The sequence below is a fragment of the Lycorma delicatula genome, chromosome 1 (assembly GCF_047948215.1).
Source record: "Lycorma delicatula isolate Av1 chromosome 1, ASM4794821v1, whole genome shotgun sequence".
NCBI lineage: Eukaryota > Metazoa > Arthropoda > Insecta > Hemiptera > Fulgoridae > Lycorma > Lycorma delicatula.
In genome coordinates, this window is record NC_134455.1 from 335,203,610 (window position 1) to 335,220,865 (window position 17,256).

Sequence of the window (17,256 nt, forward strand, 5' to 3'; positions counted from 1 at the left end):
AATCCTTTAAATTCGGAATTTCAAAAATTTTAGAAATTAGTTTTTAGATGATATTAACAAGATTACTCGTAAAAAAAATCAAGTTGATATTTTCATTTGCTACCGAGAAATTTAAAATAAAAACTAAATTTCCTTTCTTACTATGGAGTAACAAAAGAGTTTTTTGAAATTCCAAGTTTAAAGGGTTAAACCATTTTAACCCTTAATTTACCCTTACTCTTAATTAACCCGAATTAAAAGGGTTAATGGTTTAACCCTTTAAACTCTGACTTTCAAAAAATCCTTTCTTAGTGTTCATTAACACCGTAACAAGAACATGTATACAAATTTCCATCAATTTATCATCAGTAGTTTTTTCTGGGCGTTGATGAATGTGTCAGGACAATTTATAGGTACACATATAGTTGCTGTATTTTCTAAATTTTTTTTCTCTTATTACATGTTTTTTTTATTTTATTTTTTATTATTATTACATTAATTATATTGCTGCTTAATTATATTATTAACCAAAACAATTGTTATACGAGATAGTAAATGATAAAAATATCTGAGAAGAAAATTCAAAACTGGATTTAAATCAATTAATAACCAAAGTACTGTTCTCAAAAATCCATGTTACATTTATTGAATTTCATGGTAAATCTTAAGAAGATGTTAAAGAAATCTTGGGATAGTTGTTAATCATTGCACAAGATTTAAAAAATCCACATTACTGTGCGCAGTTTTGGAAACGAAACAAATAATTTACTCATTGTAAATCTACTGAAACCAGGTAAAATGATGATATTCTTATTGCTTTACATAATCGGTTTGTTAAAATACAAATTTAATTGCTGAATATTTCAAAAAATTCTAAAAAAAAAAAAGGTTGGGGAATTTGTTCAAGATTTTATAACAGTAGAAAATATCTGTAATATCTGGTGCTGAGCGTTTAATTTATCACTGTTATATTTTCTCTAACCAAACAGGGATGTAAAATTAGATAGTGTGTGGGATTTCAATACTTTGAAATAATATTGTTTGTAGACTTATTCATTACGATCTAATTATTACTATTTTTACTATTTATTTAATTTTATAAAGATAATATTCTACTAGGGGAATAAAAACAATATCTGTGATATCTTTGGAGGTTCTAGATATGGTTTCATGAGATTAAAACACTTCTGAAGAGACGTCATCTCAAGGATTAACAGGTTACATTAAATTGAAGATGTAAGACCTTCATATTTTTTCTGTGATGGTTGAAGACGACGGTTGTCTGTGATGGAGGTTGAAGTCGAAAAATATTAAATTTGGTCTTTCCAGAATGATGGCAATTCTAAATTTTGAAGATGAAGGTTTAGATTTCATGCCTTTTCTGGGATGACTAGCTTCCAGTGGGTTGAGGACGAACATTACAGCTAAGTGTAGTTAATTACCATCATTTAAATGGTGCTGCGTGTGAAGCTTTAAGATGGATTATTGTAATTATATGTTAGCGATGCAGAACATATCAAATTTGTTTAGTCGGCTTCTTACTTATATTTACGCTTTGGTAAATTTTTATAAAGATACCAACTCTAACTCAACAATGTGAATGTAACTATCGTAAACTCATTCGCTTTGTATTTCTCTTCACTAATTACATATAAACAACACAAAATCATTTAATTCGATAACGCACTGGTAAAGATTTACATTACGCTAGAGTAATGTACTACTCTCTTTAGCGAGAGTGCAAGACCTTTACTCGTATTATCACAATGTGATAGTGTAAACAGAGATGGATAGTTTACATTATTATCCAACGTAACTGTTACATTTTACAGATTGAACTCAAATGCCTATTCTTACTTTATATAAAAAAAAATCTTAATTTTATTACAAATAAAAACCATTATCCAGGCTCTATTTTACCTTTTATTTTCAATCTTAATTTACATGCCATTTTATTTTAGCTGCATTTATATCTTTGGATGTAATGCCATTGAAATTATTTAAATAGCACAATATATTTGATGATAACAGTATACTTAAAACTTACAATAAATAACAATAAAACATGATTCTTATTACTAAAGAAAATGTTTATTCTGATAACATTTCTACAACATGTAATCTTCAGTGAAGATACATATTATAGAGGACATGTCAGAAAGGGATATATATTTCAACGATAAAAGAAGCTACCCAAATATTTGCATAAATCTGTGTTTCTCAACCTGCAGGGCGAGTGATAACACTAAACGGATTACAGAAACAACTTTTACATGTTGCTCTTCAGCCTTGTAAGTTTTAACACATTCATCCACATTTTTAAACATTTCTAAGTTTTTTTTTGTTTTAAATTTCTGCTACACAATTCCTTTTCTACAAATTAATGCTTTCTACAAAAAGCATTAACTTTACCATTGGAATCTAACATATGTGTATTTGTTCCTTGGAGTTGAAGATTCAAGCTACTTAATTTCTCGAATATATCGACCAAGTAGCTCAATCCCATCACAAATACACCATCTCGAAAATTCTCGGCTTCCTCTTCTAGAAAAATGGCGATTTCATCTCTTAATTCACAAACACGTTGCAAAATATTTCCCATGTGATAACCATCTTGCCTCGCAATAAAGTAGTAACGCTGAATGTACTGCACCCATAATCCCACCGGGTTGGTCTAGTGGTAAACTCGTCATCGTAAGTCAGCTGATTTCGAAGTCGAGAGTTCTAAGTTTCAAATCCTAGTAAAGGCAGTTACTTTTATACGGATTTGAATGCTAGATCGTGGATACCGGTGTTCTTTGATGGTTGGGTTTCAATTAATCACACATCTCAGGAATGGTCGACCTGAGGCTGTACAGGACTACACTTTATTTACATACATACATATCATCCTCATTCATTCTCTGAAATAATACCTTACGGTGGCTCCGGAGGCTAAATACAAAAAGAAAGAAGAAAAAGTGTACTGCACCCTTATCTTTACAAAGTGCAGAAAAGATTCTTGATTTAAAGGGTCTTATTTTTATATAATTTACTACGGTTACAAACGTCGTTAGCACAATCTCCAGACCAGGACTCATTTCTTTGGAAGCTTCTCTGTGGATCATGCAATGTGTCCAGACACACTGAGGAGATCTCTGATTCATAAGTGCTTGTATACTTTTGAATCTTCCAGACATTGAACGAGCACCATTGGTGCATATTTCGAGGCAATTTTTCCACACTATGTTTAACTCGTTTATAAAATCATATAATTTCGAATACTGTTGCTTTGAGTTCTACTTGTTTGCAGAAAAGCAGTTCTTCTACTGCTGACATATCATCACAAAATCGAACATAGGCAATGAAATGAGCATCTTAATTGCTATCTGTTGTCTCATGAAGCTGAATTAAAAACAATTTGTCACGCAACTTCCCAAAAATTTGATGTTGTACATCTTCAGCTATATCACCATCTCGATGGGCAACAGTATCATTTGAGAGAAGTATGGACAGCAATTGTTTGGCAAATGTAGTTTCTACAATCCCAATTGCAGGTGGCAAAATAACCTCTTCACCAGTGGTGTGAGGCTTTTTACATCTGACTATTTTATATTAAATTTTGTAAGAGGCAAATAAAGCTTTTACATTCACAACGTTTTTTTTTTTAAATTGTTTGCTTTTCATATGATTTTAATTTTAATTCGAAGAATTCTCGGGGTTTGTTAACGTACACACTATGAAGCGTTTCCAAATGTCGTTTAAGTTTATTAGGTTTCATGCTGTCGGCTGCCAAAATTTTTGAGCAAATGACAAATAGGGATCTTTCTTCTTGACTTACTTCAGTACTGGTAAACCCAAAATTTAAGTATTATTGAAAATATTTTCTTGATTTTATTTTTGGAACCACGCTCGTCTGTGCACTTGTTGATGCTTCACTATCGTCTATTGCTCGCTGGCGCCCACTTAAAAATTTATCCACGATTCTGTATAAATCTACTGCCGTGAATATTTAATACCATGCACGTAAGACAGGGAGCAATAGAGAGGCATCGATTCTGATTTTGTCAAAGCAGCAGTTCGATGTTACCAAATATCAATAAATTTACTTATTCTTGGTAATTTGTAAGGTTTGTAATTAAGATCGTAGTGTAGCTTTAGCGTCAAAATACTCAAAATATATTATTATTGTATACATTGTTATTGTATGAAAGGGGAGTGCGATGAAAATTATTATTGAAAGTTGGGTGGCAAATACTGAAGGGTTGAGAAACGGCGGCTTAACCAAACAGAATTATAGGTGATTATTAATAAAAATAAGAGTTTAAAAAACTACTGATTTTTCATCTTTTCATGTTATTATGTATTCAATCCATGTTAATTACGAAAGGCCTACAATTAAAAAAGGGCAATTATTGCTTAACCAACGCTGCTTAATAACTGTTGGTTTATTGCAATTCAGTATAGGGTTAGGTGAAAGCATCATTTCTAAGAAAATCATTTAATCGTTAGAGTAATAATATGTGCGTTTTCTGTGGTTAATTTGTGATTTAACGTATCTAACAAGACAAAATTTCTCTTTGTTTCTATCTTATACACTAATTCATAAAATTGACTACCTTTAACCGATTATAGCTTTCACCGTTCAATAGGATTTAAAATGAAATAAATATAGAGATAAAAGGCATAAAATGAGAATATATTCTACCCAAAAAAAATCTATAAATATAGTTACATTGCACGTCTCCGTCGCACGAATGGTAGCGTCTCGGCTTTCATCTGGAGGTCCCGGGTTCGAATCACGGTCAAGCATGACATTTTTACACACACTACAAGTCATTCATCTCATCCTCTGAAACAATACCTAACGGTCGTCCCAGAGGTTAAAAAAAAATATTTACGTTAAATTGTTTTCAAAAATATGATAACAATTGTTTTCAAAAACTCAAATAAAACAATCTTAAATATTAAAATCTAATTGTCTACAAAATTCTATTTGAATATTTCACTAAATAAACATTTTTATATTTTTTAATAAATGGTATATATTATTTCACTACTTATAAAAATAACCTAGTCTTTAAAACTATTCATTAATCTTGTTATGATGCAGTACCTTTAAATTCATTTAAGAGTGACAAATTTAAATAAAGTAATTAACTAATCACGACTTATTTCATTATCTATATAATATGTAACAGACTGATCACATGTATTCCACACAAAACACGCACCTTCCCTTTCTTTCACGGATGCAAAAATTACACACATCCACATACGCTTGCCGCACACACAGACACACATTTAACATTGAAACAAAACCAATGGTGCTTGAATATATCCATTTACAAAAAACAAAATAAAAAATACCCTGGTGGGATCGTATAAAATATAGTGACACAGAAATATTAAAGTCACCTTTTGTTCACGTCCTCAAGCAAACTAGTCACAAACCTTCCCGCTGTAGTCTTCTATCCTTCAGTTCGTACCGAGCTTTCAATATGAAGGCCTTTAATTTCCCTCTTACCTTCCTTGCCATACTATTCATTTTTGTCGAAATAAAGTTAAGGGTCAAAATTTTAAGATTGGTTTTTGAGACCGAGATCCAATATGTAAATCCGTTTAGCGGTTTTGCCCAGTTAAGAAGATGCAAAACAACGATATAGTGCTATGAAATACTACTTTCTAATGCATTCACCTGTAGCACTGTCAACAACACTGCTTTCATACATATAATCTTTTTCTTCATACAAACTTTTTAACAAAAAACCTTCGAATTTGGTTGTTTTAAAGCTAAAATACTTCGTTCAATTTAGCGATTACCACCTGTAACCTTTATTTGATTTTCCATTAATTTTGATGCGATATAAGATTTTTATTAGCTATCATACTTTTATCCAATTTCAAGTTAAGATTATTCAAATTAACACTTGATTGAAATTGCAATTTATTCGCTTTTACAAATGGAGTTTTTAAGATATACACTGTTTTAGACCTAGTACATTTAGAAAAATCCCAAAATTTTGTTAGTATTATCTTCAGAGTGGGAGGTTGGATTGTAGCAAATACTACCACTCCTCCAGCTCCACGCTTAACTGTGTATAAAAAATCTGTTAGCATTCAGTTTATAAAGTGTTTTGTTAAAAGAACCTTTTCAGTTGATTTATTCATTATTGATGTAATCTCTGATTGTTTTATTATATTGTGTACTGTGTGTTTTGGAGCATGCCATTTCCCTCCGGGTTAATGTATTTGATTTTTTTTCTTTCATTATATTTCAATATTTTTCTTTGTTATTTTTTTTTTCTATTTCTGTTTAAGTTTTGGGTTAATAAATAGAATAACATACGTTATAATAGTGAAATAAAAATTATAGAAAACATAATCGCATTTATTTATTTTATAAAATCTATTAAAATAAATATAATTTAAAATTATAGATAAGAAAATATTCTTACAAGGTAATTTATTTTGATAAATGAACACCCAACACGCGGTTTAATTATTTTGTATTCATTAAGTACGCCATTAAACTCCTACATGGCTCTTAGACTACAGTTAACCGAATAAGTTATTCATTTTAGGAAGTGGTACGAAGTTTATGAATAGATTGCCGTAACTTTAAACTAGTCTAAATTGGAATTTGTAGAAAGTTTTACGGTTAAAAGGATATACAATTTTATTTTAAGAATACTCTATTTTAAATATTACACAACAATAAATTTCATTGTGTTTGAAAATAAGTTCATTTAGAGTAAGTGCCCTAACAATATTAATTGTATATTTATTAAATTAACTATACTTTAATTTTATAAGAAACTTCAGAAGCTCTCTGTGAAGATGATAATAAGAGCTTTTGAGTTCATTATGATTCCAATCGAATAGACTCCAAAGGATAATATCCGTGTTTCTGTCTACTTTTCTAAGCTCTTTAGTATGTTAAGAACAATTCTGTATTTATTAAAGTTCAGTTTTGTTTTATTAAAGTTGATTAAATTTCAGCAAACAAAACCTTCTAATTTATTTAGCGCGCCTTATTAGGTCAAAACATTTACAAAATATTCAGAGTTTTAATTGTTAAATGAATCGATGAATTCCTTGAAAAGTTTATGAATTTATATTATAAGCGTTTTCTCTTGTGATAAAAACTTGATGATAAATTTTTACGTGATAAATATTTTATTACTATCTCTATCGTACATTCTATCTACCTTAGTTCCTACAAATAGTCCAAGCGCACATGAAATTAGCTAACTGGTCGATACTACTTTACAGAACATACCTTATCTAAAAATAAAGATCATCAATACTAAGGTTTTGAACCTTCAATATAAATAATAAATTTAATATTATTAATAAATAATATTAATGAGTAGTTTCAAAGACTAGGTTATTTTTATAAACAGTTAAATAATACACACAATTTATTAAAATTACACAAATTTTTATTTGGTTAAATAATCAAATAGGATTTTGTAGACTATTGATTTTAATATCTGAGATTGTTTTTATTTTTTTTATCAGTTATATATTTCATCTAGAGAAATTAGATGAAAAACCTTTTACATTAAAAGGATTACAACCTTTTAGATTAAAACCTCTTAGATGAAACATTTTGAATTTTGTAGGCAATTAGATTTTAATATGTGAGATTGTTTTTTTTTTTGAGTTTCTTAGTTATATATTTCATCTAGAGATAGATTTACAGTTCTAATATCTAGATTTTTTTTTTTGTGTACTTAAATATTAAATTATTGCGTAAATATCAATTGTAGTCATGATATAAAATACGCAAAAGGAAATATATAAAACTTTGCTTATTTAGATTTACAGTATTTTATCGTTGATTTTAAATAATAGAAATAATTTTTAAGAAAGTATAATTATTCTTCTTAATATGTAGAATTTATTCCTTAGAATATTGAGAAAATTCTATCTTTATTATGAAAACATCCGAAAAGCTATTTGTCTAAAATTAGTTTATTCGTATTTATACTACTGTTATTGTTTTCGCAATTAATGAACTTCGAATCCAATTTGAATGAAAGTTGTGTTTTCAAATTGATAGATAATAATAATAATAATAATAATAATGAAAACTGGCGTACTGTTGATAGGAAATTGATAGCGCCTGTACAGCAATATATTTTGCTATATTATGAATTCATTCCTTTTCAAGCAAATAACATTTAGAATTCCAATAAGTTATAATTTCAACTCTGAAATTGTATTCGGCTTCTTTGTATCCGTAATTCTAAATAATAATAATATCGGAAAGAAGTAATTTGGACAAAATAGTTCAGTAAGTGTTGAGTTAATTTATACTTTAACTAGCGGACCCGACAGACGTTGTCCTGACACGGTATTATTCTGTAATAAATGCACACACATAAATATAAGTAACTTAATTAAGTTAAAATTAGCAGGAATGTGTTCTAAATTTCATTAAAATGACTATTAGTATGATATTATCAGTTTGTGATTGTTGTATTATTGTAATGGGTTTATTGATTACTTATGTGTAGTATGGTTAATATTCATTTTCGCTAAATATTGAGATGTCCGATGAAAATTGAATTAAAAAATCGAAACGTCATAAAATTAATAATTAGTGTAATTAATAAATTTTCATCCACATTACTACTAATTTTCACTTAACATCATTCTAAAAAGGTACCTCCTAATATTTTTTTTTTATTTAATAATTTTGATGTTTCATAACCATGTAACAGCTTAATTAATCAATTAATAAAAAAATTAAAGCACTGTAAAAAAGCAACGTAGTTAAAATTTTAGTAGAAATTTTTATAATTTTTCTCATTCTTTATTTTAACATCTATTTTACCAAATTTTAGATACATGTAATTTAAAAATAATTTTAGAAAACTTTTTATAAAATTCAGCTAAACATTATAAATTCAATTTTTTAAATATACTTTAAACTATATTATAAGTAACTTATATTTTAATTTTATAAATTGTATAATTTATTTTACAAACTTAATTTTTTTATTTTCAAAGAGTCGTTCAATACTTCATTAGTTGCATAGAATCAAATGAGAACTGACAGTTTGAAGGTTAAGTTGATTGTTATTCAATGCACGTGTATACATAATTAAAAACTAATGAAAAATCATGTAAAATACTGACTTCAATACTGCACCTTATAAATTTGCACAATGTACATTTTTTAATTAAACTTTAAAACGTTATTTCAATTTTTTTTGTCTTCAGTCATTTGACTGGTTTGATGCAGCTCTTCAAGATTCCCTATCTAGTGCTAATCGTTTCATTTCAGTAAATATTTCAATAAATAATAATATAATATAATATTCTCAATAAGTGCGCAATTCTAGCAGACTCGGCAATGCTTCGCTATTGCTAGATCTGAGTATACATACAGATTAAATGACAACAATTGAAAGTTTCATAAAACCTTAAAAAACTGAACATTAGCAATTTAACAAAATTTAACCTTTCACTTTATAAAATTCAGAATGTAAATAAATCCAATTGTCAGAACAGCACTACCTATCGGATTTAATTCAAACTATTCTCTAAATACGAATTTTAATGTAAGAACAACACTAAGCTACGACGCAAGTAACTGATATGCGAAAAAGCAACAAAATAAAAAAAAATTCCTAGAATCCGATCGCAGCACCAACTACCGGGTTTGACTGAAAAACCAAAAATTAAAAAAAAAAACTTCTAAAACGCGATCGCAGCTCTGCCTACCGGACCCACACGCTGCCTACCAGACCCAATTGTGAACCTTAACCATCCCAAGATCAACAACACATAAATAAATTAAAAAAACATTTTCACTTCAATACTGTACCTTACAAATTTGAACAATGTATATATTTTTATTACACTTTAAAACGCTATTTCAATAAATAATAATATAATATTTCTCAATACGCGCACAATTCTAAATGCGATCGCAGTGCTGCCTACTTGTTACTTAATAAGTTGTGACTTTTTTTACATTGGCAACGGCCATACGGGCTCTTTGTGATTGGTCGTTGTGTTTGACACCGGCCATCTTGCATGATCTGATTGGTTTTTCTTTGTTTACATTTCCATCTAATTTATTAGCCTCTTATTTATTAAAAAACTGTTTTCTCACGATTTTTTGTAACACAATAATAACACAAAATTACGAAATATTTTCTCAATTTGATCGCAGCACCAACTGTCGGGACAAACTAAAATTAAAATAGAATATTATTGAATAGTCGATACTGCGATGGTAGTGCAGTCTGCCGGATCCAATCTAAAAATTCCAAAATCAACAACTACTTATAAATAAAAAATTAATTAAAAAAACATTTTCCAGTGGACCAAATTGTGAATCTAAATCATTCTCGAATCCCCTTGAACACACACAAAAAATTTCATCAAAATCAGTCCAGCCGTTTAGGAGGAGTTCACTTTCATACAAACGCACACAAGAAATATATATATAAAGATGTAATAACAATAATAATCGCAAAATGTAATCGAAATAAAATCTCAGCCTTAACTATCAAAGGGAAAAACAAACTACTAGCACAAACGCTACTTTAATAAATATTCCCGATCACCCTCACTAGAAGCAAAACAAAAAATCTACAAACTATTTAAATCGGTTAGTAACTAAACTCAAATTAGATGGATCTACTAGTGTGGACAGATTACAGCTGGTAGAATGAGAAAGATTAAGGATTTCAAATATGAATACATCATATTGCTTGTAGATTTGAAGACGTAAGGTATTCACTGACAAAAGTAAATGATGCCTGCATATTGCCGACCAACAGTAGTGGCAATAGTGAAAATAGGATGAAATCTGAAATAATCTCTGCACCAGCAACCTCTTGACCGGCAATTGGTTGACGAAATGAGGGAACTCATGTACTACGCGGCACATTGAATAAGCAATAATGAAACCTACAATCTTCTTAAAGAGGAAAGTTTCAAACAAAACAAGTGGGTATTTGTCCTTGCTCAAGAAAATCATTCAATTCATTAATATAAATCAGTTAAAGAAGGTAAGGGTCAACTGTAGGTGACATTATAATTCTTCCTTAACAATATCCAGAAAAAATAGGTTCCCTGGGCTTACTGTGAACTGGTTGAAGAAATGGTAAACATTTCTAAAAATTTTCATAATATATAATCGATAAGATATTTGCAATAGCTTAACGGCGTATCCTATAGTATTTTAATCAATTGCAATTTAACTCCATATTTTAACTTTAGAGATCATTATTTTTCTCTTGTCTGTTTTTCAAAATGTACATTCGCATTGTCTGCCAACAGATCTCTTACTTCTCAGCAAACTCTAGTTTTTTTAAACAGTCAACTAAAGGATGTGAAGTTTTTCCTAAAACTTGTGTAAATTAAAACACAGAAAAAATATAAAAGTGTCTTTTAAATTAAACACAATTTCAAACATATACCTTTGATCAATTGAGCATATTATTAATATTAAATTAATTATATTACTACTACGTTTGTTAACGTATATATATATATGTTAACCGATACAATTATTATTATTGCCGGTAATATTGTAGTAATGATAAAAATATCTAAAAACAAACTTCAAACTGAATTTAGATCAAATAATAACCAAAGTACTGTTCTCAAAAGCCATGCTACATTTATTGAATTTCATGATAACTCTTAAGAAAATGTTAACGAAATTTTGGAGTAGCAAATGTTAATCATTGCAAAAGATTTAAAAAATCCACATTAGCGGGCGATTTTGGAAATAAAACAAATAATTTACTAATGTTACATCTACTGAAATCAGAAAAGATGATGATGTTCTTATTGCTTTACATAATCGGTTTGTTAAAAAACAAATTTAATTGCTGATTGTTTCAAAAGATTTTAAACAAAAGATTGGGAAATCTGTTCAAAATTTTATTATAATAGAAAGTCTCTATAACAGCGTAAAGTAGACGACCAGATAATTAACTGTATTAGTTAATTTATCACTGTGATCTTCTCTAACCAAATGGGGATGTACAATTAGGTAGTGTGTGGGGTTTCGCTACTTTGAAATTATTACCGTTTGCAGCAAAATTATTCATTATGATTTAATTGTTTCTATTTTTATTATTTATTTATTTATTTATTTTTATAATGATAATATTCCATTAGTGAATAAAGACTGAGGTCATTTACTCCTGTGCAAAAGGTGAACAGTGTAGATTGAATTAATAATAATATAAGAAGCAATATATATAAAAGTAGAGATAATATCAGGGGTTGTTTATACATATCTGAACAGATTATAACTTAGGTACTATTGTTACCCTCCATGCAAATATTAAGTGGAGGACCTGAAGTTTTTCCTAATACTTGGATAAATTAAAAATATTGTTTTAAAATTAAAACATAGGAATATCGTTAAATTTTCTTTTAAATTATGCACAATTTAAAACATAGGATCCTTCGATCAATTGATTACCTTCGACTAATAATTTCTAATCATCTATAGATATAACTTACCACTTAAAAATTTAGATTTGGAGATCTTCCAATGATGTAAATTATCGATGAAATTATTCAGAAGAAAACTGTTAAGCTTCCTCCCATTGTTTTGTACGCTATTAACGATGTACTCAAACTGTATGAAATCAATGAAACTGCAGTAACGAGAAGTACCTCGTACACTATGTACGAGTTATTAACAACAGACAATTAAGAATAATTTCAAAGAGTGTAGTTTACAAAAATTTTATTGCTAAAATCCGGGAACGTAACTTAATAGCTCATACGTTTACAAGAAAGTGTAAGAAGGCTTTTCGCATGGTACTAAAACATATATATTACTCGATTCCAGTTGAGACATTTAAGGACGAAATTGAGAGTCGCGGACATAAATAAGCAGTATTAATAATGTCCGTCGCGGAGTGACAAAGAGTCATTGCCAGTGTTTTTTTATTAGTTTAGAGTCCCAAGAGAATAACGAGGAAGTATTCAATTTAAAGTATATAGCCATCTGTGGTGTTAATTTCGAGACGCTATGATCTCCTGGAATCGTGTAGTGCATGCGCTGTCAACAATATGGTCACACTATAAACAATTGTATGCGACCGTACCGTTATGTGAAATGCGAGGATGCCCGTAGGACTGCAGACTGTTCAAAAAAATGGTAGCTAGAAGTACACCAGAAACTTGTGGCCTACATCATTCGGACCTCCTGCTAATTACAAAGGATATAGAATCTACAAAGGGATTCTCGAAAGGAACAGAAAAAAAAATTAATTATGCTGCAAAACATTCCCACACGACAAACGTGTTAAGCAGATCTCATCTCTTGATTTAAACTGTAATAATTTCCCTTCATTGAATCAAGTAACATTTAGGAACTCAGGCATTCCGATAATCATTTTTGATCTTGTGGTGCTGCTTAGGGCACACAAATTATAGCGGTTCAGAAACTGATGAAAAATTAAACAAAATTAAATATTGAACTTCTTTTTCAACAAATCGGAAATCAAATAGGTCTGCTACTAACCTCTGTTAATGACAAAATTTCTACGAATTGCAACTTGGAACATCAATGGTCTTGTGAATCGACGATAAGAACCGGAATCTATGATCATTTCTAACTTGTTAGACCTTATCCTAATTTTAGAACTTTAATCAACCATAATTATTTTATTTTTCATGGTTATTCCGTGTGTATGCCACCAATCATTTGGATGATAGAGCGTATGGTGGTACAGCGGTTTTTGGCAAAAATATAATAAAATATCTTCATTTACCGGCATGCAGCACCAATCACATATATTTCAACTAAAATTTTGGTTTGGGACGAACCTCTTAGGTTATCCACGATTTACTGCCCTCCTCGTCACACCGTCTCAGATGAATTATTGTCTCAATTTTTTAAAACATTAGGTTTCCGTTTTATTACAGGAAATGACTGGGACGCTAAGTACTTGCAATAGAGAATTATAAATAGCTCAATATAGGGCCAATATATAAAGAATTGTCATCTGAACGTAATTTCCAAAATCCAACCCACATATTGGCCGGAAGATCCATTAAAATTTCCGGACTTGAAGTTTTTTGGCACTTCGGGAGTTTTTTCTTTTTACACTGAAGTTAAGAACAGCTATGATTGTACATCTGACCGTGAATCTCTTCAACTGTTACAGCTAATTCAACAATACAGTCATAGAAATGAAACGTTGAAGGATTATCAAGTAAAGACGACTATTCGAAAGCCACAAAATATCAAGTTTTAACAGATTTACTTGTTATTGGGCAGAATTATCATTGTCAAACAAACAGTTATTGTACAAAGTACTTCTAAAACCGGTGTGGACCTACGGTATTCAGCTCTAGGGAACGACAAGTAAAAGCAACAATAGTATTATTCGTCGGTTTCAAAAAGAGATACTTAGGAGAATAAAAGAAACACCGTGATTTGTAGGGAACAGCGAGATCCATGAATATCTGGAGTTGCCGTACGTTCATGAAGAAATTCAACGGAGTAGTTCGAGATATGAATTACAACTTAACAACCATGGAAACATCTTTCCGTGAACTTGCTAGATAATGATGATAATGGTGGTTAGATGTTTGAAACGTCTTCACGTACTAGAGTTATTAGATAATGTTTGATATATAATGTAAGAATTTCTTCCCGGAAGTATTGTTGTCTTTACTCTCATCACTGTTTTTTTTTCAAAATTGTTGTTTATGTTTTGTGTGCTCTTTTCAAAGAGTAGTAATTTTTACTTTGTCTCATTATTATATATATAACGAATATTTTTTGTTTACATGATCTCTTTTTGAGAAGTTTCATTGGGAAATTTCTCAATCGTCATTTAATTTAGTCACCTAATTTATTTATTTTTTTGTAAATAAAAATTTGGACCAAAAAAAGTCTATAGATATCACGTATAATTTAATTTGTCCTACATTTTATTTTTTTTTTGCTTAAGAATGAAAATATTTACTGTTATTAGTTTGCACTTAATCATCATATGATAATCCTTCCAATGAAATCCCTTGCTTCATGATTATTCCCTATTCTCCTGTACCTCTAGCTAAACTTTTATGATCCTGATAGGTTCCGTTTCCTTTTAGATCATCTATAATTTTTACTCTTTCCCGGCTTCTCTTTTCTGCTCCTTCCAACACTGTTTTAATCATTTCTTCTCTAATGATATGTTAGGCCTAATTCGAAATATCACTCCTATTCCGAAATTCTTGTGATTAAGTTTCTATTCTCAACAGTTGTTATTATTTCATTATTTCCGATTATTTTTCTATAATCCCCTTCATTCACACACTTCAAACGCATCCACCTATTTTTCACATATTTCAAATCCATATAGACGTACACTTTACGATACTCTTCTTCATATCTAGCTCCATCTTACTACATAACAACCGTTTCTTTAGATAAAATGTTTTCTTACAAATTCTATTTTTGTTTATCGTTTTGCAAGCTTCTGCTAACTTGATATCACTGTACCTTCTACTACCAAATTCATTAGTCGATTTTCTAACTTTCATTTTTGTTCTGTGTTCTGTTCAGTGTCTTTAATTTTTAAATCATCAGTTGAATATCCTACGTCACCAAAGATCTGTCATCTGTGAATCTTAAGTAATTTACTTTTCTTCCTCCCAAATTATTCCTTCATCTTCTTCTACAAAATTTGTATGGTATCTAGTTTTACTTTGAAAATTTCGACAGTTTTATTAAAAATAAGCACAACCTTATCTGTTGTAAAGTAGTATTGCACTCAGACGCTTCTTTTGCAAATCACCTTAAACAAGCTGAAGAAACATAAAACCTATTGATCACAATATGCGGATTGAAAAATCTTTTTCCTAATCACCATAAGCGAGCGCCATAAAAAAATAAAATAAAAACCATTAATGAAAAAAGTAAATAACATTTCTAAACTGAACCGGCTTCATTTAGATACATTTTGTCAATCCGATTAAAAATGTAATAATAAACGATATTTATAAACATCTATACAACATTTATATCTTATAAAACATTCAATTTTATTTAAGTCTGTAATTTATCTAGATCAACTACTGGTTAAGTACACGTTTAATTAAATAATGATAGTACTAAACACGTTTCCTTTCAAGTGTAAAATTTCATATATTTACATATCTAATTTGTTATGCAATTCTCATACATATTCATACTTAAAAATTACTCCCAGCAATTACATTGTGTACATTACGTGTTCACATAAGTGTGCTTGTAACTCGTCATTCATGTTTGTTTTATGAATATGATATTCACTTATAGTAATATAAATACTTCGACGGATCAGTATTTATATTATATAAAATATTACTCATATTTTAACATTGGAATTTGATTTTTACTTTTAAATATTATTGCAAACTCTTAAAGATAATAATAATTAGATAACATAATAATTTTTTACTTCGATTTTCCTACAAAATCTGGAATAAGTAAATTGTATTGATCATAGCTAGTCAATCTAGCGACCGCTTTAGTGTCAAAACACTTGAGGAGCTGAATGACAAATAGCACGACGCAATTATGAAAAAATAGTATCTTGATGTTTATAACGATTCAGTAAAGTTCATTCTTTCATAAAGATATATTAACTTCAATATTTATTCAAATTATAAAATTAATAATCTCCTTTTCAAATATCTTTTGTCTTTTTGAACTCTTCTAATCATACTTTTGAGTTCCAGATGATAAAAGACGTCTCTTATTAAAATATATACATAACGTTTTTAGTACTTTCAAATTACTAGCATTAAATTGAGATTAGGATTTTGATTCAATATCTCATTGTGGTTTTTGTAAAATGGATAAAATTAAACTTTCTATAATGTAATATTTCAAAATTTAATGCAAAGGAAAACCTTGGACGTAGTACAAAAGGCGTCTTGAATCCTAATCTCTGCAAATCAAAGTCCATCCTTAAAACTTATGATTCATTAAAATTCATAGGTATAGTTTTAGTTATCTTTCAGATTAGCAGTGGTTGTTTGTGATGGTTTGTTGTAGTGAAGCTATTAGATTCCGTTATATTCTTTTTAAATATAGTATTAATTTTTTTTTTGAGATAATAAGCACGGATCATTTGTAATTTTATACATTTTATGATCGCTGACTTTGGGGATTTAGTTGCCTAAAAGTAAAGCATTTTGTCATAAATATTTGGAGTAATTACTACTGCCATCCCAACTGGCACGAACTCGTTCTCAGAGATTCTGAAATCTGAGTCATCCATTGTCACAAGTCTATCGACTACATTTATCTCTTCTTTAAGA